We start from the raw sequence: 26,039 nt of genomic DNA, 5'->3' as shown, positions 1-26,039 counted from the left end.
GCTAGGCTTTTTCTCTGCTCTGTGCTAAAATACTGTGTGCAGTTCTTGAATTTGGTGTCTGATTTGCAGTGCAGAAAGCGGGCGGCTTTGAGCAGACCATAGGCAAATGCGCACAGCATTTGAAGGGGAGGAATACCTTGCTGTCGTCCTGTAGAAACACTCTCTGGGAAATGAGAAAGTGGCATTAATGGGTTCCAAGAGACATGATGAAACCATATTGTTCTGCTGGCAGAAAGGAGATGGCAGTAGGAAAGATCAGACGGTGGGTGTAAGCTAGAAGGTATCGCATGACGTTTGACAGAGTGGAAGGCGTATGTTGTAGACTCATGGAAGCAAAGAGGAAAAAGCAGTCAGGAATCCATTGTGTGTAGGTAATATGCTAGCAGGCTATGATGATCCCATTAAAATGTCTTGTACACCCTCTGGATAAGTTTTCCTTTGTAGGTTCTACTAGTTTCCCATCAGAAGCAGGGCTTTTCCTTCCTTGGCATCTTTGCCCTTCAGTCCCAACAAGTGTGTTGCTACGTGGCCTCTTCATACCTGAGTTCAAGGCTAATCCTGGTTCCTGACTAATGCTTGTTGACTATGTCTCAGCTCCCCAGAGGTGCTTCGGTGTCTGTCCTGCAGCTGGATCCTGTTCCATATCTTTTCCTTCAAACACACATCAATAAGAGGGTTTGTACAGTTAGGTTTCAATAAGCAAAACATATCTTTAAATTTAAATCCTCCACAGAGGCTTATTCTGTAACAGCAATAATGCAGGAGAGAATAAATGCGCCTCTGTGGCAAACTGAAGTCTGCTAGGCAATCCCCTGGAAAAGAGTCTTATTAGTGCTTTTGGAATAAAATGTTGCCTTTACTGTGACAGAGCTGTGAACTTGGAATTGTAAGCGGAAACCAACTGTGTTCGTAGGACCTGGGGATTTCAGTTCTTAGCTCATGGTGACAAAGGAAGCAGGACTGGGTTTTCTGGGAGCCAGTGTGTCGTGAGCAGCTACATGCCATTACTAATAAAAGGGCCTAAAAGGGGCCGGAAATAAAGCTGATAGAGCAAGTGACTTTCATTTCCAGGATCATGGGGAGTCTAACTGGATAGTTCTGGGAGATCAGGCTGGTAGTAATGCCTATGATCATCTGTAGCTAATCTGCAGCCACTGTGATGCTTTGGAGTTAGAACATTTTGCTCTGCTGGTATGAAAGTAAAAAGATCCCTCTTTTCAGGGTGGAGTCTGGGATCAGCTGTTACAGGACACTGCACCTCGCCGTGCCTCTCCTCCAAGTCATATTATAATGATAGCAGTATATTCAGAGCTATGAGTTTCAGTGTTGTGGAACTTAAGTGACGTGTCTCTGACAATCCCACAGACGAGGTGAACTTTTCACAAACAGTTAATCCTAACACAAGTTACCAGGCATCTGCTGTGGCTGGCTGGGCACGCATGTGAACACTGACTGAAATGTTGCGACTTACTCATGCAAGCACACTTGTATTATTGTCATTATGCCAATTAAAGAGTTCAAGTTGCAGAAATCATTTATGTTCAGCATGTGCACACCTTGAAATCTCCCAAGTGCTACAAACTGAAGGTATCTTCACTTCTGGAAAGCTGCTGGTTAAAGACATTATGCAAAAAGCGAGACATGAAGTTAGTCTTGATCAAGGCTCTGGGCTCATGTATTCGCCATGCTTGGTGAGACACAATTTTTTACCATTTTCTGATATATTCTCTGTGACACATAATCATTGATTTGTCGTCTACTATTTTCAGGATTTAAAGATACATAGTGAATCTTAAGAAATAGTAAGAGTTGAAAGATGCCACTTCTATCAAACTTGGTATTTCACTGGTTAGTAATGCTCTTCCTCAATTTACCTTCCAAGTAAGAGGCTGGTGCATTGGCTGTAGGCCCCAAGCTCATGCTGGGATGTGACCGTGCTTTTGGAAGAGTCAAGTTTAAGGTGTGACACTAAGTTACTGTGCTCCAGAAACAGATAAGAGAAAGACAGTGGAGAGGTGCACAGCTCTTACCTAATACACCTGCAGAAAAGCTAGAGCTGGGCTCTGAAGGTGTTTGTACACTAGGGAGGTGTTGGCTTCCCAAATGCTGTGCTGGAAGGTGTCTTGTAGTGAAATGGTAATTGCATTGTGCTGCATCTAGGTGGTGGCTGGGAGAAATAGAGGCATCTGCTCCTGATACAGTTGCTTTGCCACAGGAGTTTAAAATAGTGGAGGTGTCCTATCTGTTGCAGGGTGATGTTGCATCATAATGCCCTCTTTGAGTTTTGCTGTGCAGTAGCATTGCTTTTCCGTGGCTTGATCTTCTAGAGAAAGTGGATTTTCTTGTTTTGCCTCAAAGGGATGTGTTGTTTTATAATTAACTGAAAAATTAAGATGAAGAATTTAAATCTGTGATTCCCTTATCATTAAGAATGTGAGTTTGTATTGGTTCAAGTATGACTTTTCAAGGAGATAGTGAATTGGTAGTGCCTGTTCTGCAGTGGGGTAGAAACCCATGTAGATGACTCTCGTTTCACCCTCTTACTACTAACTGCAGGGTGACTTAGAAAGCTTTAACCTCTCCTCACACTTCTTGTAGTCTTACATCAAAGTCTATTCCCAGCCGTGCTAAGTAATACTTCGTCTTATCCAGATATGAGTCAGGCTTATTCATTGCACTTATTCTTTAGACTTTCTTGACCTGTTTCAATTTTAGTCAGCAGCAGAGTTATTGCCTACATGCTGATAGCTCTGTTGTCATGTTGCTATTGACTTTTTATTTTTACTAAAAAACCCCACACCCAATCTTTTGTATTAAATTTCATTTTGAAGCCTTGAAGTATTTCCCCTGAACATCCGTACTAGGAGTAACATATGTGATGTGCAGACACCTGCATCCAAATATCTGAATTTGCTGGCTGTTAGATATTTTCATTTGTTTGAAGAAAACGTGATGCAGTTGCTTAGCTTTTTGAAAAATTAAATTAACGATGTCAACACAGAAAAAGTGCTTCTGTTTCGGCTTAGCAACTTGTTAAGCTAATGGGACTTTTTCCTAGTGGTATTCTTCATATGTATTCTCAGCATATCCCACTATAAAGTCCCATGGAACCGTTATAGAGTGTGCTGCAGATGTTTATTGCCAATATGATAAATCGTGTAACAATGCTCAGACAATCAAAATGGACTTCCTAAACAAGTTTAAATCTTAGTTTAACAAAAGCTCTCCTGCAGCCCTCAGAAGTAGTAAACAAATCTTCTCACCATTCCATGCACATTTGAAAATAAAAAAAAGGCAACAGTGTGATTTATTTTTTTTCCCATGACGTACTTGGAAATTATGCAAGTGACCTATTTAAGATTTTCTAGGATTTTTCTAGGATTTGCATAATGCAAAGCGAGGTAACTGTTCTATATTGAAGCATGATAAAGCAAGGTTCATCAAGCACAAGGAATTTTTAAAAAAATGTCGTGCGTGAAAGTTCACAGCTTTGAAATAAATCATGCCTGATTACATTATTCGTTTGCTGTGATCACACTGGCACATTTGTGATGGCAGAGATGATGTACTAATTCATCTGTTGGGACTTGGAAGGAATCAGAAGAATTTCCTAATTTCAGAATAAAACAGTAAGACTCTCCTCGTGTGTGTTTATGCATTAGCGGAAAACACCACCAATAGGAGAGTTAAGTCAGCTTCATGTCCCTGGTATTTGTAGAGAGTAGAATCTTTCTCCACGCCTGTTCCAAAGCAGGGTCTAAAAAGGCATGTCCACTTTGGAGGTCATGTGCCCTCCTGCTCCTCTTCTGTGTTCAAACCCACGGGCCAGATGGGCTTCACTCAATGATGGTGAAAGAGATTGCCCATGTGATTTTGCAAGGCTGGAAAATCACAGTTATTAAGGGAGGCCCCTGACAACTGGAGAACAGCTAAGATTACACCCATCTTTAATATTAGAGGGAGGACCTGGGGAACTAAGGTTGGTCAGACTTAACTCTAGTCCCTGGGAAGGTCGTGCTAAACATCTTTGGAGTGCCAGCTACAAGCACATAAAGACCAAGCGTGCAGTTGGAAGTAGTCAGCATTGATTTATCAAAAGAAAGCTCTGGTTTGTTAACCTTAACTGTTTTTTAACTGAAAAGGGCCCGGTAATGTAGATGAAGGGAGATCAGTGAAGCTGTAATATGGTTTGACCTTGGTATGGCTTTGACACCTTTTTGCAGTGTTCTCATGTGGAAACTTGGGAAGTATGGGCTGGCTAAATGGTCGCCTGAAAACTGGCTGTACTGCCAGGCTCGAAGGGTTGGTGGCCGATCCTGAGCAGAGTGCCCCAGGAGTTAATATTGAGGCCAATTTTTTTTCCTTAGAGTTGTAGCAGCATAGAAATACTGGTTGCAGGAGATTTCTGGACCTTGTTATATTGCCTGGAAGAGTTTGGCCCCCTCTTTGACGTTATCCATCAAAACTTGGAGGAACTTTTGGATTGTTCCTTAGACTCTTCTCAACCAGACTAAATAAGCTCAGCTCCCTCTCCCTTTCCTTTAGATCAAGTGCTGCCACCACAGAGGTGGTCCTGCAATGTACTTTTGCAAGCTTCTGAGCCTCTTTTTTGAACTAGGCCACCCAGCAGGAACTGTGTTCCAGATGCAATCTCACCAGAGTTGAGTGATGCCCATAAAGTGTAGTTTGAGAGATTTGGGCAGAACTTTAGAGGAGGGGGAAAAAAAATCTACTATGAGGGTAGTACAGCACCAGAAGGGGTTGCCCAGACATTGTGGAGTCTCTGTACTTGGAGGTTTTCAAGATTTTGCTGTGTAAACCTGTGACTGATCTGGTTTAGTGGTGGTTAAGCTATAGCTTAAAGTGGGAGGTTGGACTAGCTGACCTCTTGGTTGGACCCTTCCTACAAATGCTTCTATGAATGTGATTCATTCACTATGAGAGCTAATTCTGATTTTTAAATTTGTGATTGCTTAGAATTTTCCTCTTCCATATTGCTAAACAGTACTCCAAAGAGCCGAATGATAGAACCGAAAGATCTGTTTCGAAATGCTGCTGTTTCCAACTGATGTTGTCCTGTTGAGTAATTTCTGACAGAACAAAACTTGTAATTCTGAAGATATTGTATCAGATTTTAAAAAATTGTATAGGATTGTGCACTTAATAGCAAGTCAGGAGGATGCCCCCTTTCATATAACTGAAAGGTGTGTATCTTCAGTCTTTTCTCTGGACAAATGCTGTTTTCACACTGTATTTTTCTAGGGCTACAATCTAAATACAGTTTTGGAGAGGCGGGGGGATGCCAGTTCACACAGTGTGCATTTATTGCTTTGGTATGCTGGTGCCGTGTTTGAAACTTCTGATGGTTTAATTTCTTTTCATAATCTTAGTGGAAATGTCAGATTTTTTCCAAAGGGAAAAGTCTGTGATTTCATTATCAATATTACAGTTACAGGAGTTTCACAATGAAAGCATTAGGCTTGCAGTGAACAGAAATTAAAGAATTTGGCCTGGAATGTTTTCAGATAGGCCCTGTCTTGATAAGTTAATGAATAAAAGAAGGCATCAGAACTGTGCAGAGGTTTGTATGTGTCTGCTTCTGCAGGAGACGGCGTGGTTGGGGTTCTCCTGCCATGGAAGCACGCGTTTGGTTGTTGGGAAGGCCATACAAGCCGCGTTGTGCTTTGAGCAGAAGGCTGGCCTGAGGGACCTGCTGGCCTTGCCTATTCTGTTGTGATCCTGTGGAGCGAGCCAGGGGATCTGCTGTGTTTGTCACCCCTGGCACTGCTTGTTGGGGCTGCAATTCTATTCCTGTTTACCTTGTCAGTAACAAACTGTGCCCCAGACTTTACATGGTGAAATATCAACTGTCAAACACCTTTTCCTGTGTACTTTCAAAGTATATGCTGTTTGCATAGTCTTAACTATATATTGTGTAAAGGGATGCCTGACGCCTGGTAAAGCAGAGGGGAGCAGCAGCTTTGCCTGGAGAGTTTATCGTTTAGGATCTGTGATAAAATACTGAGTGGGTAAGAGCCAAGTGAAGTGAGAATAAAGCAGGACTGCAGATAACATCCTGGGAACAACTTAGATCACATGTGTATCTGTCTCAAAAGATCTTTTAAAAACAGCTGCCCTACACAACTTGCAAGCAATGATGTTTGGGGTCTATTGTATGGGAGGCGCTAAGAGTAAAATCTTAGTACAGTTGTAGAACAGAAAAGAGAAAAGACAATAACGCAAATTTAGTTGCCTAAAGGATGCTTTTTGTGAGGATGTTTTGGACTAGCAGGAGATAACAGCTAATTCCACAGAAACCTGTAGAGAATGAGGTGTCAGTAATTAACAGTGCAGTTGTGAGCCAGTGATTTGAGGTAGAAAGGGTGGGTGAATTTCATAGCTACTAGGAAGAAATAGCATCAGGATTTTATGTAAAACAGATCAGAGGAAGGATATAGTGGTGACCCATGCCGGAAGGGTGTAGAGAGGGAGGTGGTGAACAACTCCATAAGGAAGCATTCAAAAAGAAATTCAGGGAACTCCCTCTTAGCCTGGAGAAGTTCCAGCGGGCTGCTGCCTGTTAGAGGGAATGTATGGAGTTCTCAGTTCCTCCAGAAATGAGAAATGGGCTGGTTTTCTCAGGTTATTATTTCTCACGGGCCAAAACCTTCTTGTGTGGCAGCTCATACTGGAGACGGTGAGAACTCTGCCTCCCACCCCTAGTGTGGCCGTTAGAGGAAGAGGTGGTCAGGGCTCAAAGGGTGGCAGTGTGCCAGGATCACCAGGTTTGGGAGGAGGGAGAGTTTGTGGAGGGCAGCTGAACGGTGTCTCTTAAGTGCTTTGCTCCAAGGCTCCTCCAGCCATGTGTTGTGATCATGGGCTCAGGGAAAGTTGCGGGTGCAGTTGAGAAAGCTGCAAACAAAGAGCAAGGCCACCTTTAATTTGTACTTTCTTTTCTCTAGTTATGCCTCATATATACTCTTACGCATAATTTTCTGGTTATAGTGTATGAGTTCTTATAAGGTGCACTTCCTTACCATCTGTGATCATTTTCTGACTAATTTACACCCACCTCTAATGTTCCTTAGCACAACAAATTAGCTTGCTTAAAGATCTGCTTTTGGGCCTACCTCTCTTTAGAAAGCAAGCAGTAGTCTAATTTTCTACATAATAGTTGCATGGCATAAATGGAATGGGAATAATTTAAAGATACAGTGTTTGTTCAGGAGCTTTTTATTTAAAAAAAGCATATGCCAAGGATTATGTAGCAGTAAGATAACCCATGCCTCAAGGAATGCTGTGAGGCTTATACCATTGAAAATATTTTATTTCTGCATTTCTTTTTGAAAAGAAGTGTCCAAATACAAAAAGCCAACAGGGGGCTGTCACTAAGGCACCAAACAGGCTTTATTTACAACATATTTGCACATAGTGCCTTCCAGTCAAAAAGGACATAATTAACGTCCTGAAATACTAGTACGTAAGTTCTGAAAGTGAAAGTAATGCAGGATAGGCATGAAAATGGGAAATAAGGATCTTGATGTGCAAATAGTTGTACACAAAATGTGTTCCCCTATGTATGCGCTTACATATACTAGATGGCAGGATTGTGACCCAAGTATGTATGTCTTTATTGATCTGGGGACACAGGGTTTCAGAACTTTTAGAAAAGTTCTGACAACTTTAGTGGGAAAAGCATCTGCTTGTTTTAAATGTACCGTATCTTTAGTCACTGTCCAGCTATTTCTGAGTTGCTGGGTCTCATCCTCTGGTGGACATAAGCAATAATTCTGGTCCTTGAGCCCACTAAATTTGTACTCGGATGTTGCTTTGAGTAATCCTGGAACTATATTTTGTATGAACCTTGTCTTTTTTTCTTCCTTCTTTTCCTTCCTGATCTCCAATACAATTTTAACGTAAGCAGAAGTCTTAACTGCATTTTCTAAGAAGTTCTTTGGAAGATCTTTGCTCCAAAGCAGGAACTGCAAATCATGTACATGTATCACGGCACCTAGTTGCATCAGAGGAGGTTTGGGTTGGGATATTGGGAAAAATTCCTTCACTGAAAGGGTTGTCAAGCACTGGAACAGGCTGCCCAGGGAAATGGTGGAGTCCCTGGAGGTATTTAAAAGATGTGTAGCTGTGGTGCTCGGGGACATGGTTTGGTGGTGGGCTTGGCAGCGCTGGGTTAACTGTTGGACTTGATGATTCTAAAGTTCTTTTCTAACGTAAATAATTCTATGTATCTCAATTGCCTTATAACATAGGAAGTCCATATATAGAGAATATAGTCATCAATCACTGGTATTGCTCTTTGCTATCAGATAACTCTTCAGTCTGTGGCACACTGATGGTTCCTTGTAGAGCGTGGCTGCCTGCCTCCCCTTTCCTTTCTTCTGCAGGGAGCCTGTGAGTCAGTCTGTACGTGGGGCTCTCCTGTCTGAGCCATAAGCCCAGTACCTATTGTCATCTCCGTCCTGTCCAACCTTGCCCTGTCTGTGCTGCCTCGAAAGGCTGTTGGGTAGCTGTTGACGGCTCAAGAAGCAGAAAGTGCTGTTGAATCTTTGACTGCCTGAAAGAAAGTTTCCAAAGGTATACAAATAGGAAAGCAGAGTGTATAGATGATTAGTTTTTGTTCCTTCTTCAGGTCTTGCCCAGGACTACTTTACAACAAAGGAATACATCTTCATAAATATTTCATAGTGTCTAAAATACTCAGGCCTCCACTGGAGCATCTGAACTGTTCCGTAATGCAAATGTGCCATAACGTAAGTATGATGTCGTCTTTACTTCTACATATGTCATTGTTTAGGGGTAACAGTAAGGAAGTTTTCTAGCTGTACTGATCCTAGATATAAGAGGAACAGTAGATGATATTGTGAAACAATTGTTATAGAAACAGTCAGTATTTTATGACAAATCTATCTTGGAAAACTGACTTTTTCCTCCTGAAAAATGCTACTTAAAATGTTTCATGAAGTCCAGTAGGTTTTAAGCAACTTGACCATTGCATTACAACAACATCAATACAGTAGTTACATTACATTTCAGTAGAACTCTCAGGTTTGTTTCAGGTTTTTCCTCAATTTAATTCATGCTGATATTTATAAATTCCTGTTTTATCATATTTTTGTGGGGTCATTGTGTAGGTGACCAATTAGTGTGGGTTTTCTGTTTGCTTCCTTGCTTGTTTTACCCCTCTGACTCGTCAGTTTAGCAGTTTGAACTTATATTTCAATATAAGTTTTTAGTTTCCTGGTTTGTTTTGAACGTGTTCATCACCGTAGCCATTGGGCACTGAAAGCAGTATCTTTAAGGAAAAAAATAATGAAACTGGAAGTAAGGGCTCTTTTAGAGATCTTTTCCAGTACAGCACTGAAAAATACTTGCTTTCACAACCCCCTTCCTGCTCTGGTAGGTTGTGCTGTAAGGCAGCAATTACTGATCTTATTTCATCCCAATGAAGCACTGTTTTGCAAGATAAAATAAGGACTGGTAAGCAGCAGTTTCCTCCAGAAAAGGAACGACGTCTCCGATACTGTTGCCGATTCAGTGAAGGAAGAATCACTTTCTCATTCCCTAAGTTGTTTTGCAGAAGCTGTCTGAGAAAGCTTGGGAGATTGCAGGATGAAGCAGCTCGCAGAACAGGATTTTTCTAAGTACCATTTTGAAGTAGAGAAAATAAATCCTGCCTCCAGACTTTGCTTGGTGGAGAAGCTGCTGTAGCTATTCTGCAGTGTGATCTCCAAGAGTGTGCCCAGGAAGCTCTGAAGCTGTCCTCAGTCTCTTTCTGTGCAAGAAGCTGTGGTGCAGGGAGGTGAAAGAGGAAGACAAGATAAGTTTGTGCATTTCCAAATAATCCAACACCATATAAATTAGCCTCTTTGGAGTCATCTCCAGCATAGACTACTCTCTGCAGACAGGAAATCGAAGCTCAGTCATTTCTGGTTTTGAAGGAAAACCGTAAGTAATGAGAGTTATAATGAAGGGGAAGTCTAGGTCTCCTGGTCTTGCTTTAGGTGTAAAAGCCATGGAGAACTGAGCCTAGAACAGAGCTAAACTTTTAGTCAGTCCTCCTAGTTTGCAAGTGTAGTGGTTCCTGCCTCTTGGTAAGGATGAGACAAAGCACAGAGGAAGGCACAAGGGCTGCTACAGCGCTTCCCACCACCCCCCTGAGGCATAGACCAGCATTGCTATGCCTCAGGGCTGTAGAGGAATGTTCTACAGCTGCTCAGGGGAAGGGTAGCCTCACAGGATATAGCACTGATACACTTAAACTGCCTTTTCTCGCTTGTTATTAAGAAAAAAAAAAAGGAGCCAATTATTAAACTGGATCATTGTCTTAAGTCAGTGAAAGTGCAAAATGGAATGAGAGAAAGTGTTTCAAGACACTGTATAGGAAAATCTATATTAATGGTGTTGCGCGTAGTGGATACAGTTGTGTGGTGAGACTTTTTCCATGATGCCTAGGTCTGCAAGGGTACAGTTTGATGTAACCATCACTTTATGGCAAAGATTCTTGAGTACTTGGATGAGTAATCCTTCTGAATCAAATTATGTATTCACAAGTTTAGATGCAGACATGTTCAGGTACAATGATGTTTTCTTGACTATGTACAACTAATAACTACGCAGCGTTCACACAGATAGTACAGTTATTTTATGCAGTATTTAACAATGCTGCTCTCTTTGTTAAATCTTCTGCCTCTTCAGCACTTCAGATTTTCATTAAACAAAGATTAAAATGAAGTTTTTAGTAAAACACAGACTTAGGAAGAAAGTTTGAAAAGGAGAGGCAAATGTAACTTTTGGGGAGATTTTTGTCACCCCTTTTTCCTTCTGTCATTTTCATTTCCTCTTATTTTCTGATTTCAAACTGACTGGACCTGGTTCAAATATTCATGTTACTTCAATGCTATTTATGGATCAAAAGAGTATGATTTCCATGACAACCGCTCCAGGTTTTGAGCGAATATCAGCTTTGGAGGTCCTTTCTCTTCTTTGGGTTTGTATTTTGTGCTTATTGATTAACGCCAGGAGGGATTTAGATCTTGTTTATAAACAGAGGACTTAATTTGAAGAAGAAAAGCAAAGTTCAAAATAGAATGGAGTGTTAAAGATATTAGATCTAGCTGCAGAGTTCTATCAGATTCTGGCTTTGTCCTTGGCTATGTAAGCTGGTGCAGCTTTCAAAAAGCAATCTTTAGCATAAGAAATGCGATGTTGCCTATAATCATGTTGTTTCATAGTTTCTAAATAAGCGTTCTGAAAGAGTTATTTATAGGTTTGTGGGCCAGCGGCTGTCCATTTGATGGTGGTGCATGTGATGTGGGTAGATTACACGGTGAAAATGTAGCTGCTGAGCTGAAAGGGATAAGTGTTCTGAGTGTTTTCTTTCTAATATTACTTTTCCAAGTAAGGAACTGCTATAGTTATCACAGGTATTTTTTGTGTGTGTGAATGCAATTGAAATGTTTCATGTTGTCAAAAATAAGATGGCAAATGCAATCTTTCATTCCGAGATCATTTTATACTGTGCAAAAGTTCTAGGAATCAAACTTAAGCGGAAGTGATGTGACAACATTTTAGCGGTCGTTCTCACACGAGTCAAGTTGCAACACAGACAGTACAGTTTGAAAGAGACGGTTCAAAGCACAAGTACTGCAGATGCAGGCTGCCTTTGTCAAACATGTGGGTGGACACGAAGGAGCAAACTGAGAAGTGGAAGTTGCTCACATGTGGTAGCTGGTAGGCGAGAGCCTTGCTGGCAGCTCTGCTGCCTTTTCATGTTTCTGTAAGGAAGTGACGACTTTCCGTAACTCTAGGAAGCTTCCTCTGTAAGCGGTGATGATAACTGAACCTGAGTGTTGCCTGCACATAGCCAAATGCATGAGGACAAAGTTTTCCGGTTTAGAATGCCTGCTCTGCCTGCGTGTTACCTCCTACCACTTGTAGACCTTAATCCTGAAACAGCTGTAATATCCTTGTGTTTGGTGTACACAGCACCAGATTCTTCCAAAGGAGCATGTATTTATTGCCCACCTTTATAAGGAAAATATTCATGAAGGGCATATCAAATTTTGATAAGTATTTCATAAATTATTGAGAAGTCAGTGATACTAAAAAATAATGAATCCCTGACTTTAAAGATGGACTAAATCTTGCTAAGGCTCAGCTTTTCTGACTGTGGTTCAGAAGCGCTGTTGTGTGTGTATGTTTATGCACTACCACGCCCACACATGAGCAGTTGTGGGAGTAGCTGCATTTGTCAACGTAACATCTATTCTTCGTTGTCCTTTGGGGCTGGATCTCAAGGAGTGAGGCAGGGGACTTGTAGGGCACAAGAGCGTGTGATCGCCTCATGGGTAAATTTTAGCTACGTGTCACAGTACCTACTCATGAGAAGGCAGAACTGAGGCTGCACAGGCGTTTCCTAGTTCTCTTGTATGTACCTGAAACGTCTTTCAGAGAAAGCAGTTAAGGTATTGGTTATGAGGAACACCTCCCCCTGTGTTATTGGCAAGACTAGAGGCCTCGCTTCTGGGCACTGCACCATCAGTTGTGAACTCCTGGGCTACAGTAGGTGGAGGCACAAAGATTCTAGAGGTGGGTAAAGAGCTGAAATCCATGTAGAAGAGAACCTGGAAAGGGGCTTGCACTGTGGACCAGTTCAGTGGCAGCACGGGGTTAGTGTTCGGTGGGGATGGCAGCGTGAGCACCTGCACGGCTGTTATATTAGACGGTGCTTTATTACTGTTGTTGCACCGTTACAGCGTCATGGAGCGCCCTGCAGCAAGCAGTGAATTCACAGTGCCCACTGCCGCGCTGCCGCAGGTCAGGGGGCCTCAGTGACAGCCTGCAGAACTGCAGGACTCGCCTCCTTTCACTGTTGTACTTGTTCTGTCTCTTCATTTTCCCACTCTGTGTTGGTCATGCAGCCACCGAGGCACTGGGCAGTAAGCTGTATTATCCTAATTGGCTTTGATTAAACGCTGCTCAGAACTTTTGCAGCCTAACGATAAAGCAAAGGCACTAGGACACGTTTCTGGTCTCTTCAGGGAACCACTCTCTATAAATATCCTGGTTAGGTTGTTGCGAGCTACCATGTTGACTAATTTTGATCACCAGCCTTTAAATAAATGCAGTATATGGATGTGTTTTATGGGACATTAGGGGAAAAAGAAAAGAAAAAACCCTTAGAATACTTTTCTTCATATTTTTCTGTCACCACCCACACTGTCAGGCGCTGTCATATTTTTCTGGCTTTGATAATGTTGTTCATTAAAGAAAATAACAGAGCAAGGTGGCTTTGGCTACTCAGCTCCTCTGGAGTCTTGAAGTTTGCGTGCCATTTCGTGGTACCACGTGACTGGGAAGTCCTGGATGCCAACAGTAGTGTTCTTTAAAAAGCCAGACAGTAACAAGACTTTCCAGTTTTATTTTCTAATTTGATTTATTACTTTGTTCCTCAGGGAGATAGGGCATAACTCTATTTACAATGTATTTGTTTTCTCAGACCTATATAGGAATGGAACTACTTGGCAAAATGCTATGAATTTTTTCCGTGTCTTTTTTTAAATGAAATTTTGTGTGAGGAAACAAGGCTGATGCCCTCCTGTGGGGGGCCCTCTCATACTTGCAAAGAGCATTTTGTCTTTGCTAGACCCAGATACTGCTTTTACTGTAGTCAGGTTACAGACACCCCATCGTAGGAATGAAAGCAGATTGTAGTGCAGAACTGGAAAAACTGACCAAAGTGTTCTGGTTAGGATTGTTTCACTAAATTTCATATTTGAATTAAGATATTGGAATAAAAGAGAATCAGAGAATGTTTTTCAAGATTTTAACTGCAAGTGATGCTTACTGACTTACCTTCAGGGCTCTCTCTCGGCAGCCATGTAGTAATGAATATCTATGAGGACCCATAAACGGGATGGCCTGTGCTTGTCTCTGGCTGTATATAAACTACTGATATATGCCGTTACCTGATTCTTTGCCTACCCAATACTCACTACACTGTTGAGGGATGTTTATTTTCTTTTAGACTGCTTTATAAACCTAATTAAATGCTTGTAATTGTAATTATGAGAACTTCTGCCAGAAGGTTTATGCACTGGTAGGATTTGATCTTTTTGGATATACTAAATTTGATTTAAAATTATGTTTTCATCCTCTCTATTTTTAACACTTGAGTTGAACAATGTTTCTGAATAAAAGAATAACCCAAACCCCAGTCTGGCAAAACCTTGGCTATCTGAAACTAAAGACGGAACTTGGCAAACACATTTATTTTCTGTGCTTAGTCACTCCAGCCTTAGCTAAAATCTGAAAATAACAGCGTTGAATTTTCAATAGATATTGTAGGCTTTTCGTAGCATTCATGAAACGAAAAGAAAAAGAGAGAGCAAACAGCCATCTAAAAGAAAACCATGGGATAGACAGGGAAAGTTTGACCCGATTAGATTACATTGTATAGCATATGGCTCAAGAATATCAGCAGCTATCAGCCTCTTGCTTTCAAAGCTTCAGCTCCTTCCGTTTAAAAAATTACGAGCCATCTAGGAAACCATAAATTTCATTTTAGTAGTTGATATAAGTTGGGGCTCATAATAAACCACTTGCAACCCAGGGTCACTTCCAAACAACTTACTGTGTGAATTGAACAAATGCAATTTTTTTGAAATAATTCAGGTTTGTTCTAGAAAACGAAGCATAATGTACAAACTTCTGTCGAAAATGAGTTCACATAGGGAGTGCAGGGGGCTTTCCCAGAGGAAATATCTCAGTAGTTTCGTATGAGAGTTTCATGCCCTACAGAACGCCAACTTTTAGTGCAAATCTCTCTTCATTTTATAGTCTACTAGCTATTATTTTCAGGAATATACACAAAAATGTGACCCTCTCACTCTTTAGAGTGGACTGGTAGATTCTGTTTCTGTGCTCCACATTGGAATAACTTTTAAAGCATTAAATGTAGGAACATCTTTTATTCCTTTTTTTAATGTGTTCACACAATTTCAGTAAAATTCTCTGTTAAATTAACTGCAATCTGAATACATGAACTCAAAGATGTACTTTGCTTCAGTAAGGGCTGGAGCCGTAACTGAATGGACTCCATGTATTTAACAAAAAGTACAGAAGATGGATGCCGCTACACTAGTTGTTTGGGTCATCCATCCGTTTCACAGGAAATAATTACCATGATACTCATAGATTTTGAAGAACAGAGGGGTTTTATTCCTGCGTCAGACCAGTAAGCTCCTGTGCTGTCTCCAGGCGTGGCACCAGGCAATGTTATCTAGTGTGTTACTCTGGACACCTTCTGCAGGCTATTTTCCTCACACTCTCCCCGCATCCAGTAAACTGCTTTAACAGGGAGACTGAAAACCTGAACAAGTTTTTCAGTTTTCTAAGACCAAAGATCACCTCTCAGATAGTTTTCAGTCCCTTTCTGTGACAATTTTTTTGACTTTTCGTGGTCCTTCACTGTCATGTATGTATGCTCCCTGTTTTCAGGGAGGGAGGAAATAATAGCATTGGGGCTATTTACACTGGCTAAGAGTTCTCTAATGCCAAGTTAACTATCAGTCTGTGTGTTTTACTAGGTCACTTTCAGCATCACAGTGCTAGTACAGACTAGCTTCGCTAACAAAGTAATTAGACTTCACATTAACTTAAAAACTCTATAATAACAGGAACAAAGAAATGCAAATGTTATCTCAGTCTTTTCAAATATTTCAAGTAAATGGATGGATGGGGTTTCAAAGACATGAAGAAAGTTAGCCTGTTATTGTATTGAAGTGTAGCCAAATCCTTCCTGATGGAAACATTTAATACGTTTCGATGGGTACAGATATACATATAACAGAACATGATGCTATACAATGAGATAGAAATGGGAAGAATGACACAAAATATTGAAAATGAAAAGAGGAGTATTAAATATGGGGCAAATCTTCGGGGAGCTGCTCGTCCTTAATCAGGTGGAGGAAAAATTGGAGAAAAATAACTTAGCTGCTTCCAAAATACCAACTCGCATCCTCCTTTTCCTCTTGAATGAGGAATATTTTATTCATTTTCCTAGAAAAGATTCCTACTGACATGTCATCTTTAGGCTTTAATACACAGTTAGGAAGTACCATGCTGTGGAGCCTTTTATTGACTGGGTTGTCTTAATAGTAATGAATCAATACAGTGCTGTATGATTTCTGTAGCTGTAGGCCTGAAAATAATCTGGTGGTTTTTGTAGCTGTGCAGTGGGAGTACAGGGAGCTTGAGAACACGACTGATAAGCAGCCAGGTAGTACACTAATGAGCAGAATGTCAGAAATCCATCAAAAGGAAAGCAGAAGTTTACACTAGGCATGTGTGGTCTCGAATGCGAAGCAGCACAGAAAGGTATCCAAACGTGACACGAATATAAGCACGAAATGATCACATTGTTCATTTAATGACGGGGGTGCATGTACGTGCTCAGCTTCTAAGCAAAAGTAACTAATTTAAAGGTGTGTATGTGGGAACTTGTGGAAGAAGTGATTAAAGAAGTGATTACAACATATAAAGGAGAGATGCAGCCTGGATTCTTTAAATTTGTATACTGGGTAGTTCATTTCCCCTGAGAGCTACCGAATGGCTCGTACAAAGCATGCGGCCTGCTTTCCGCCACCAGTAGCGTTTAGTTTAATCATGATGGTGCTTTGGTCTGAAGTCATCTCTGATTTTCAAAAGCTGAAAGATTGGTATAAATTCCAGTAAAGTTTTGATTTCTACATTTGTAATAACCTCTTCCTGTTTCTGTTACTCTACCTTTCCCAAAGACTACTGCTTTGATGTTTTGGGATTGGGAAAGAGAAGGAGGGAACTTATTACCCGGGAGGCATTACAGCACCAAGCCTGACGCTATTCAAGAAGCATGTGGACAATACCCTCAGAGACATGGTGTGAATTTAGGGTTGTCCTGTGCAGGAAGAGGAGCTGGACTTGATGATTCCTGTGGGTCCCTCCTGACTCAGGACATTCTATGATTCTACCAGTGTGTACATTTTTGTTAGGCTGAGCTCATCGGGTCCCAGCCCCTTGCTTGAAGTATGGCCAAGTGTGAGGCTGGGTCAGGTAGTTCAGGGACAGCTGAGTTAGAACATCTCCAAGGGACAGCTATTCCACCACCTCCCCTGACACTTATGTCACTGTCCATCACAGATGTGTTTCTTAGTTGGTAAGCAGCCTGAGAAAGACACATCGTTATGGGTTCTCTTGATATGTTATCCTTGTGCGGATCTCTCAAGGAACTTGCTCCTGGGTAGTTAGAATCATTTAAATGTTTGGAGTGCTTTGTCTTGTTTAGTAAAAAGGGTAAATGTCTTCCCTAAACAGGTGTATCCTTACTGTGCCTATCCTAAGCAACTAAAAATCAGCTTATGCTGAAATCTTTTTTCACTGGCTTAGTTGGAGGGTGATTGGAACAAACAAACCCCCCATTAAAATAAGATTTCTGGACTATTGATAAAACTTGGTAGTTATAGAAGCGAAGAGAAGGATAATCATATTTCATACTTCGTGCAATAAGCTGGTCACCACGAGAGTTCAGGAGGAATTTTTCTTCAGACTTAAGCACTAAAGAACTTTTCTTCAGTTTCCTGGTAGACCTCGCGTGTTAGGCTGCCGATAGATGAAAGCTGCTGGAATTGAAGGGTCTCATTAACCAAATCATGGACCCTTTTCTGAGAAAAAGGGTCTTTTATGAGAAAAAGAACAAGTCCGTTACTTGTTTGGAGTAATAGGATGGAATTTTCAGGCCTTTGTTCAATTTACTTTTCCATTTTTGGTAGTGACAGAAGCTCAATATTCATGGCTTTTAATGAGTGATGCCGAGAACCTGCAGCAAGAAAGAAGCAGCAATTGAATACTGTACATACTCATTCTGTATGCAAACTTTAGATTCCTGTAGGTGGCTTTTTAGATTTTATTGTAAACCTGCACAAAGTTGCATGAGTAAAATGTACAACAAACAACCTAAAACTGAATTTTTACTGAGTTTAATCTGAGCGCTCTTATTGTGTGGCAACACAGGAAGCAATACCAGCCTTCCAGATGCTTTTGTAAGCATACCTTTTTGGACTAGCCATGCCAGACAAGATTGCGCGTGCCTCTTGTCCTGACGTTCAAGAGGCTCCTCCTCTGCTTCCTCCGTGACACCAGTAATTGCTGCACCCAGTGAGATGACAGCACTGCTGCTGCAGCGGGCTGCTGAAGAACTAGCGGGTACCACTGCGTTTTCCAGTTTCCTCTCAAGGAGAGAGGAAGGAGATGGTCAAGGCACTCTTCCATCTCCATACAGGCAATGGATCTGTTCCATTCTGAGCGCAGAACGTAGGCCTTCCAAAAAGGGTTCCCATGACACCTTGCACCACTGCATATCATGAACTGGTCGTTTGGATTTAAATGACAATCTTGAAACTTGTTATGTTCTCCAAAACAGGAGGTGGCTAATTAATATTGATTGGGAGTTGAAAATTCCATCACAGCTAGTGATGTCATCTCACTAGATGGCGCTACAGAATCGTTTAGTCTAGAGAGAGCAAAAACGTGCTTTCTGTGATGATTAATGGCTACTACATTTGTGAGGAAAAAAGCTGAATTAAATGCTAGAATTCAGTTCTAAGCAAGTTGTGGGTTTTCTGCTTAAAACTTTTTAAGGCATAATTGAACTGTAATAGATAATATGAGCTAAGGAAGAGTTCAAGTAAGAACTAAGAAGAGTGGTTTGCCATTGTATTATATATGTAAGATGCAAATAACACACATTCTCAAAGCTGAGATTAAGGAATTAGATAAAGTCAGGCAGAAAATAAGGACAACAAAGAGAAGGCAGAAGGAGGCAAAACCACAATTCCTGTGATCAAATCTTTCCAAGATTTTCATGGGACTCATGGTGTTGCATTTGCTGTCTCCATGATGGAGACTGACTTTTTAAAATTGAAATATCTTTTTATGGAATATTGCTGATTTAAATTACATCTTGCTATGTTGCTCTTTTCTGAATATTAACGGTCAGATTTAAAGGATGTTGTTCTTTATGGACATTTAACAAAAGATTTTATTTATATTGTTACAAAAATTGGGATGAGGAGAGCTGTTTGATAAACCAATGGCAGTAGATTACAACATGAAGATTCATTGTCCAACCTTGAAGTAGTCTCCATACATGTTAAGCATAGAAGCAGTGGTCCACAAATCTATTCCAAATATTCTGAAATCCTGTCCTTTTTGTTCCCCAAGGTGAGGTACAACTAATCCACTGTTACCCTAGCATGACAAGGAGGAATCCTTCTGTTGAAAACATGCAAGATGACATGACGGATCTTTAGTTTAAGTCAGGTCTCTGCAAAACCAAGGAATCTAGTGTAATACATAAGGTAAAAATTCAGTGAAGTACAGAGACAGGGAAAAAGTGCTCAGCAGTGTTATAGGAATCATTTAACATGAGCCCATCAGTAAAATCATCTGGGTGTGGCAGGTGGATCAAATAGCAAGCTAAAATATTTTGAATATAAGGTATAAGTACTTATCGCTATCTGCAGCACCTCAGTGTTCATGGACAGAATAATGCAAAACTTGCCAAAAAGGTTGAATGCCAAGAATAATTCAAACAACTTGCATTGAAAAACCTCTATGATCTGGTATATATTACACTGCATTCTGACTATAGCTACGCTCACAATTAGACATAGCTTCTACCTTTGAGAGTAGGTTGCTACTACGAATGCTTATCATACAGCACAGCCTCAGCTGCGGGTCAGTGACCCCTCTGAACCAGGGAGCAATTTGAGGTCCCGCTGACTTAAACATGCAAACTATTCAGTGTGTGGCAAGTAGTGATTGGTATGCTGTCCTGTATCCAGGTCCTGAGAGCACCGTAAAAGTGTTAAGTACAGCAGAACAGAACTGGGCAAATAATGGACTTTTTTGGATGACTGCTGAAACAAAAGGAAAGTAAGAAGAAATTAAGAAAAACGAATCAATCTGAAACTGTTTTTTAAGGGCATTTTGAGTAATACCAGTCATGGGAAAAAATTTAGGAATACTTGACTGAAAGAATTCTTTTTGCCCCTTTATTTTTTATAAAATTAAATTTGACTTTAAAATGCTATTTGAAAGTGAAAAGTTGTGAAGTTTTATCCTGGAAGTGTACAAAATTGCTGGCATTTCCGCAATTTTTCATTTGAAAATGGATGACGTGCTTCATGTAAACAAGTGACATTTTTATAGCTAATTCTTGCCCTTGCAAGAAGTTGCAGTTTTGGCTTGTAGTGAATATGCTGTCTATATTCATTAATACAGACAGAAGTCAGAATGTGAAATGGGCTATTTGAGATAAAATTGCCAATGGTAAGACAAACTTGTTAGCCATCTCTCTGTTATTGGGACTGCTTCATCAACTTTTATGCTTATATGCTTTTATGGCTTATACACATCAATGCATGACCCTATTTGTGTGATGATAGAAACGCAGAAGTTATTTGTGTAAATCTTATTGTTTAGTATGTAGCTTTTGTCTCAAATACTGCTTTTTTAAAACAGCATAATTTTTATTGAATAGCTTAAAGCTGCACTTTTAGTGTTATTGATGTTGTCAGAAATCATAACTATTCTGAGTTGAACAGAAACCTCATATTTATTTCAGTTAATATGATGTTCCTTTTTCATCATCCTTTAACCAATAATCTTGCTTTTTTTTTTTCCTGGGTGAATGAAGAACCACTATTCTCAGGGAAAATTGTTTTGATCTATTTAGAAGATATTTGGCATGTTATGCTTAAAATATTTGTTTGTGGACAGAATTTATTGAAAGTATTGGAATTTAGCTAGAAGTTAAGGCAAAGCTGCCCCGACTTTCAATTCCAATCTAGGGTCAGGAAACAAGTAAAGTTGGATTGCAACCTTTATCTAGTTTAATCACCGAGGCTGAATTCAGAGCAGTACTCAGTGGTCCAAGTACTAGGCTTTGCGTTGATTTGCCTTGAGAAATCCTTGCCCAGCCTGTCCAGCTGCTCTGACAGAATATATCCTCTGCTGGAGGGGAAGAAGGATCCTCGCAGGAAAATAACCTGGGCTTGTGACAGCTCATGTTTTGGGTGTTTCTAGATTTGGTCTGCTCTCCGCCCTGTGGCGAGTGTTCAAGTCCTCTGATCCAGCCCCTGCTCCTGTGCTGGGACCATGCTGCTGCCAGCGCGTGCCAGCGTCCCAGCCGGGTACCGGAGCCTCTTTCTAAGTGCGGCAGGCTTGCTAGCCTGGCTGGAAGGACAAGCTCAAGCCTTTATTTCTTGTTTAGGTAGACTGCTGCTTGTAAAAGTGCAGAGAGCCTAGCAGAGCACTGAAGTTTACAGTTCAGAGGTAGGCCAGCCTACATTTGGTGCCTGAAAGAAATATGCCCACTGCATGCCAGAGGTGGTTATACTGACCCCAAGCTAAGAATTTCCATACAGATTCCAACCTGAAGGTGAATCATACGCCTTCAAAACCCTCTCAAATCACAACTTATCCTCTCCGTGGGACCTTTCTAGTACTAGAAAGGTCCTACAAGGGACCTTTCTAGTACAGATGCTGCCAAAGAGTGCCAAGCTCTGAAATCCTTACCTCAGGAATTTCATTCCACTTCATACCATTTCATACCACTTTCATTCCATTTCATACCACTGGAATGTCATTCCAGTGACCACATATATCATTATTGTTGTAAATCTGTGTGTACGCAGGACCTGGCTCACCCTCCGCGTGCCATTGACAGTAACCCCGCTGTGCCCATGATGTCAGGCCCACTCACTGGCCCCACCCCTTGGCTCCACCGCCAGTGCCTATGGGGGCAGGCTTGTGGTGTGATGTCTCATCACGGGCAGGGCTACAGCAACAGCACCGACCCCATGGATGCTCAGGTAGTACCGGGGGCGGGCTGCCTCCGCCTATGGGAGTGCGCTTCGCTGGTGTGTGTGTAGGTGTGTATCAGGTATGTGTGTGGGTGGAAGTGCATTGGGTGTACGTTGGGTGGGTGTGCACACCATGGGTGTGCATCCTACCTGAGCACATGCATTGTGTATGAGAGTGTGTGTGTGCATCATGTGTCTGCACACCTGCTCCACCAGCCATAGCTATCTGGATGTTTTCTCTTCCTCTGTCCCTGCAAATGTGGGGACTTGAGCAGAGCTGAGGAGTGGTCAGGAGCTGTGAGGTTGGTGGTGAAGAAATGGAGAGGGAGTCTTCAGAGCAGAAGGGAGCATTTTTGTTGCCCTCCTCTGGACCTGCTCCAACAGTTCCATGTTCTTCTTGTGTTGAGGGATCCAGAGCTGGATGTAGTGCTCCAAGTGGGGTCTCACCAGAGCGAAGTAGAGGGGAAGAATCACCCTCAACGTGCTGGCCACACTTCTTTTGAAGCAGCCCAGGATACAGTGGGCTTTCTGGGCTGCAAGCACAAGTGCACTCTTTTCTCTTGTAGTAACTTGCTTTGACTCCAGGGTAACTGGTTTCAGGGCCAGAATGGGGATTACCATACCTTTTGGGGCTTATGCCAGAGATGTTTGGAGTCCTTCAGACACCCTGCCTGCTTAGATTCCCTTCCATCTGCCTCCTTCCTTTCCTTCCTCCTCTGCTGATCCATGGAGCAGCCCAGGGCCACTTCTAGTGCGTCTGGTGTAGATGCACTTGAGCTGGGCTATCAGTTTCACCCCAACCCTGGCCCACCACCCCTAGGCTCCTCTCTAGCGGGCCTGGCTACATCCCCTTCCCCCTTTGAACCTAGTTTAAAGCCCTCTTGATGCACCGCGCCAACTCACGTACAAGAATCCTTTTCCTCCTCTGAGACAGGCAAACTCCATCTGCCACCAGCAGGCCCGGTGCCATGTAAACCTCCCCATGATCAAAATCGCCCAAAATTCCACCAGTGGCACCAGCCTCTGAGTCATGTGTTAATCACATGAGTTTTCCTCTTCCTTTCAGTACTCTTCTTCCCTGCCCCTGATGGGATTGAGGAAAACACTGCCTCCTCTCCCAGTCCTTCGACCAGTCGCCCCAGTGCCCTGACGCCCCTTTTGATCACCCTTGGGCTTTTCTCCGCAACCTCATCACTGCCCACCTGCATAACAAAATGCAGGTAGTAATGAGAGGGCCGTACCAGACCAGGGAGTTTCCTAGTAACATCTCTGACCTGAGCTCCAGGGAGGCAGCAGACTTTCATGTGGGATGGGTCTGGTTGGCACTGTCCCCCTCAGAGGGGAATCGCCTACAACAACTACCCTCCTTTTCTTCTTAACAGAGTTCCTCCTCTGGTAAAACTACCAGCTTGTCTGTAGTTCCTGGGTTTGAGAAAGCCTCATCGTTCAGCCCTGACATCCCATAGCAGCAGAGACAAGACCAGCCTGGGGTGAGAGCTCTTGTGGAAGGAGCCCCATTACTCACTGGCACACCTTGAAAGCCACAAAACAAAGCATGATGGAAGCTCTCATTTTCTCTTGAACGTCCCTGTGCTGCATTGATTACAGCAGGGGCTCAAGAGACTCCTGGATTAATGAGAGCCAGTGATGGCCCTGGCTACTTGTTAAGAAGGCAGGAAGTGAACCCCAGAAGCTTTTCATGTCCACACAGGGACTGCCAGCAGCCTGGGGAAGGAGCTCAGCAGAGCATGGAGTTTCCCAGGCCAGTCCTCCCTCCGCTGTGGGCTCCTGCCCTGGAGGCAATCCTGAATCTGCCCATCCTCCTTGTTCACATGTCTCTGCAATTACAGGCAAATGGGGTGGGCTGTGGCTGGAGAAACTACTTGGAGTGACCAGGGTGCAAGTGGTTCTGGGGCCAGCCCCAAAGGCTGTGCATGGCTCCCCTTTGTCCAGGACAGGAATTAACCAGGTGGAGGGGAAAGAGAGAGAGGCTTCCAGGGCCCTGCCATCGTTGGCCACCCCACAGTGGGCAAGCCTATACCCACCTTTCTGTTATCCACCAGGGGCAGCAAGCCTGGCCTCTGCACCATTTCCCCCACCTGAAGGTCTGACCTTCAAGGCACAAAGTCTGGCCTCAGGGGATCAGTGCAGTGGTTTCAACTCTCTGCAACACTGGAGGTCTGGCAGGTAAAAAGAAGAGTTATGTGCCACGGAGCTGGTGCCCCTCAGCTCCCTCTTCATTCCTGACTGTGAGCTGTGCTGGGAGAGATGCAGCTGTGATGAGCTCCTGGCTGAGCACCAGGGGGAAAAGCACAAAGGTGCCACAGCCAAGCTTGAGGAACATGCTCTGCCCTGGTGAAAAGCCCACCAGTCAAGTGTGAGTGACTCCTATCCATATGAGCTGGTGGTACCCATCCAGAATGTGAGGGGAATGAGGCTGGTGACAAGTTGCGTGGTTTAGCCAGCAACCACGTAGTGTCTTGGTTAGTGAGAGCCTTGGCTGCAGTGACCACAATATTGTGGAGTTCGGGGTCCTGCTGAGTGTGCTGAAGGTCACCTCTAAGACAAGGGTTCTGGATTTTAGAAGAGTAAATTTCAGTTTGCTCTCAGTTGAGCGCTCAGGGCTCAATTGGGAGGGATTCAGTGGGAAGCTTCCATGGAAGACAGAGGAGCTAGTGAGAGCTGGGAATTCTTCAAGAACTCTCCATTGGAAGCACAAAGCCAATTTATCCCCTACAAAGGAAAGGGAAGTAAGCGGAGCAAGAGGCCCCCATGGCTCAACCATGATCTCCTGGGTTGTAGGGGAATAGACAGGGATCGGCGACCGGAAGATTACGGGATGTGACGGAAAGATAGACTCCTCCCCATAGGAGTGGCGGGAACAGGAACCGCAAGAGCTATATCAGCGTGTGACGCAGCCAAATAGACGGACATTTTGCATCCATCATATTGATGTCTGTGCATCACTGTCCCCAGGGTGGGTAGAGCCCTGTGTCCCGGAGGTATGCGGCCCAAGATAAGTTCTCCCGTAGAAGCGTACAGCTACACTGGGTCTACTCAAATCCAAAAGGGAAGCACACCAGAAATGGAGAAGTGGAAGGTTATCCGCCAAGAACTACACGGGCATAGCCAGAGTGTGCAGAGATGCAGTTAGAAAAGCAAAATCCCAATTTGGATTGAAACTGGCTGTAGACAGCCTCCTCGGAAGCACCGTGAACTTCTGCTCGCCCATGCTCTAATGAGGCTGGATGTCGTGGCCGCCGCCACCTATTCCACCTAGAGAACCAGAGAGACAAGGCGACCCCTGCGCCTGACATCCCACCTGCTCTCCTGAGAAACGATAAGGCTCCATACCCAGATGCAGGCAACATACTCACCCTAACCCCGACGACAGCATCTCACCAGCAGGCCTATTGAGAGACCAAGTTAACGACTGCAACAGTAGATGGCACAACTAGTGAAAAACAACAAGGTTCCAGCTTCAGTAAAGACAGGAATTCCAGCAAAATAAAGTGCACAACCCGCAAAGCAAAAACCGAACCCCAAACAGAACACCATACCACTAAACCGCCTCACCGCCCCCTCAGCGCCCAAAACAGCATCCCGGGAGAAAAAAAGCAAAGCAGGCCACAAGGGACCTTTCTAGTACAGCTGCTGCCAAAGAGCGCCAAGCTCTGGAAGCCTTACCTCAGGCAACGCCTCCGCTTCTCTAAACGCCAGAGCACGCCTGCCCGGGGGGCTGAGACAGCCCCAGAGCTGCGACCGCCCGAGGGAACACGGGAGCCCCGGCGCCAGAGGAGCCCGGGGGCAGCGAGAGCTGCCCGAGCCCCGGCTGGGGCTCTGCGACCCCCGGGCCCCGCCCCGCCCTTCCCACAGCGCCCCGCGAAAGGGGCGGGCCGAGCCCCCCGAGGGGGGAAGGCCCCGGGAGCCGTACGGGAGCCGCCTGGAGCTCCCGGCGCGGGAGGGGGGGGGAGAGAAAACACCCAAACCGAGCCCCCCCCCCCGAGCGGAGCAAACACAGGCTCGGGCCGTTGCCAGGGGGCGGGGCCTGTCGCTACGGGGTGGGAGCCGGCACCGCCCCCCGGGCCGTTGCCAGGGGGCGGGGCCAGTAGCTAA

At 43.4% G+C, this 26,039-nt stretch overlaps 1 long non-coding RNA gene across 1 annotated transcript in view; it reads right to left on the bottom strand.

Annotated features, from left to right (window-relative positions):
- Positions 1-25,783, bottom strand: part of LOC135316014 (uncharacterized) — a 57,704-nt gene extending 31,921 nt beyond the window's left edge. The window contains exon 1 of the long non-coding RNA XR_010375490.1: positions 25,611-25,783. This is a non-coding gene — a long non-coding RNA (uncharacterized LOC135316014). The remainder of the gene's footprint in view (positions 1-25,610) is intronic.
- Positions 25,784-26,039: the final 256 nt, after the last annotated feature.

This window comes from Phalacrocorax carbo, chromosome 16 (assembly GCF_963921805.1).
Source record: "Phalacrocorax carbo chromosome 16, bPhaCar2.1, whole genome shotgun sequence".
Taxonomy (NCBI): domain Eukaryota; kingdom Metazoa; phylum Chordata; class Aves; order Suliformes; family Phalacrocoracidae; genus Phalacrocorax; species Phalacrocorax carbo.
This window is presented reverse-complemented; position numbering and strand designations above follow the sequence as displayed.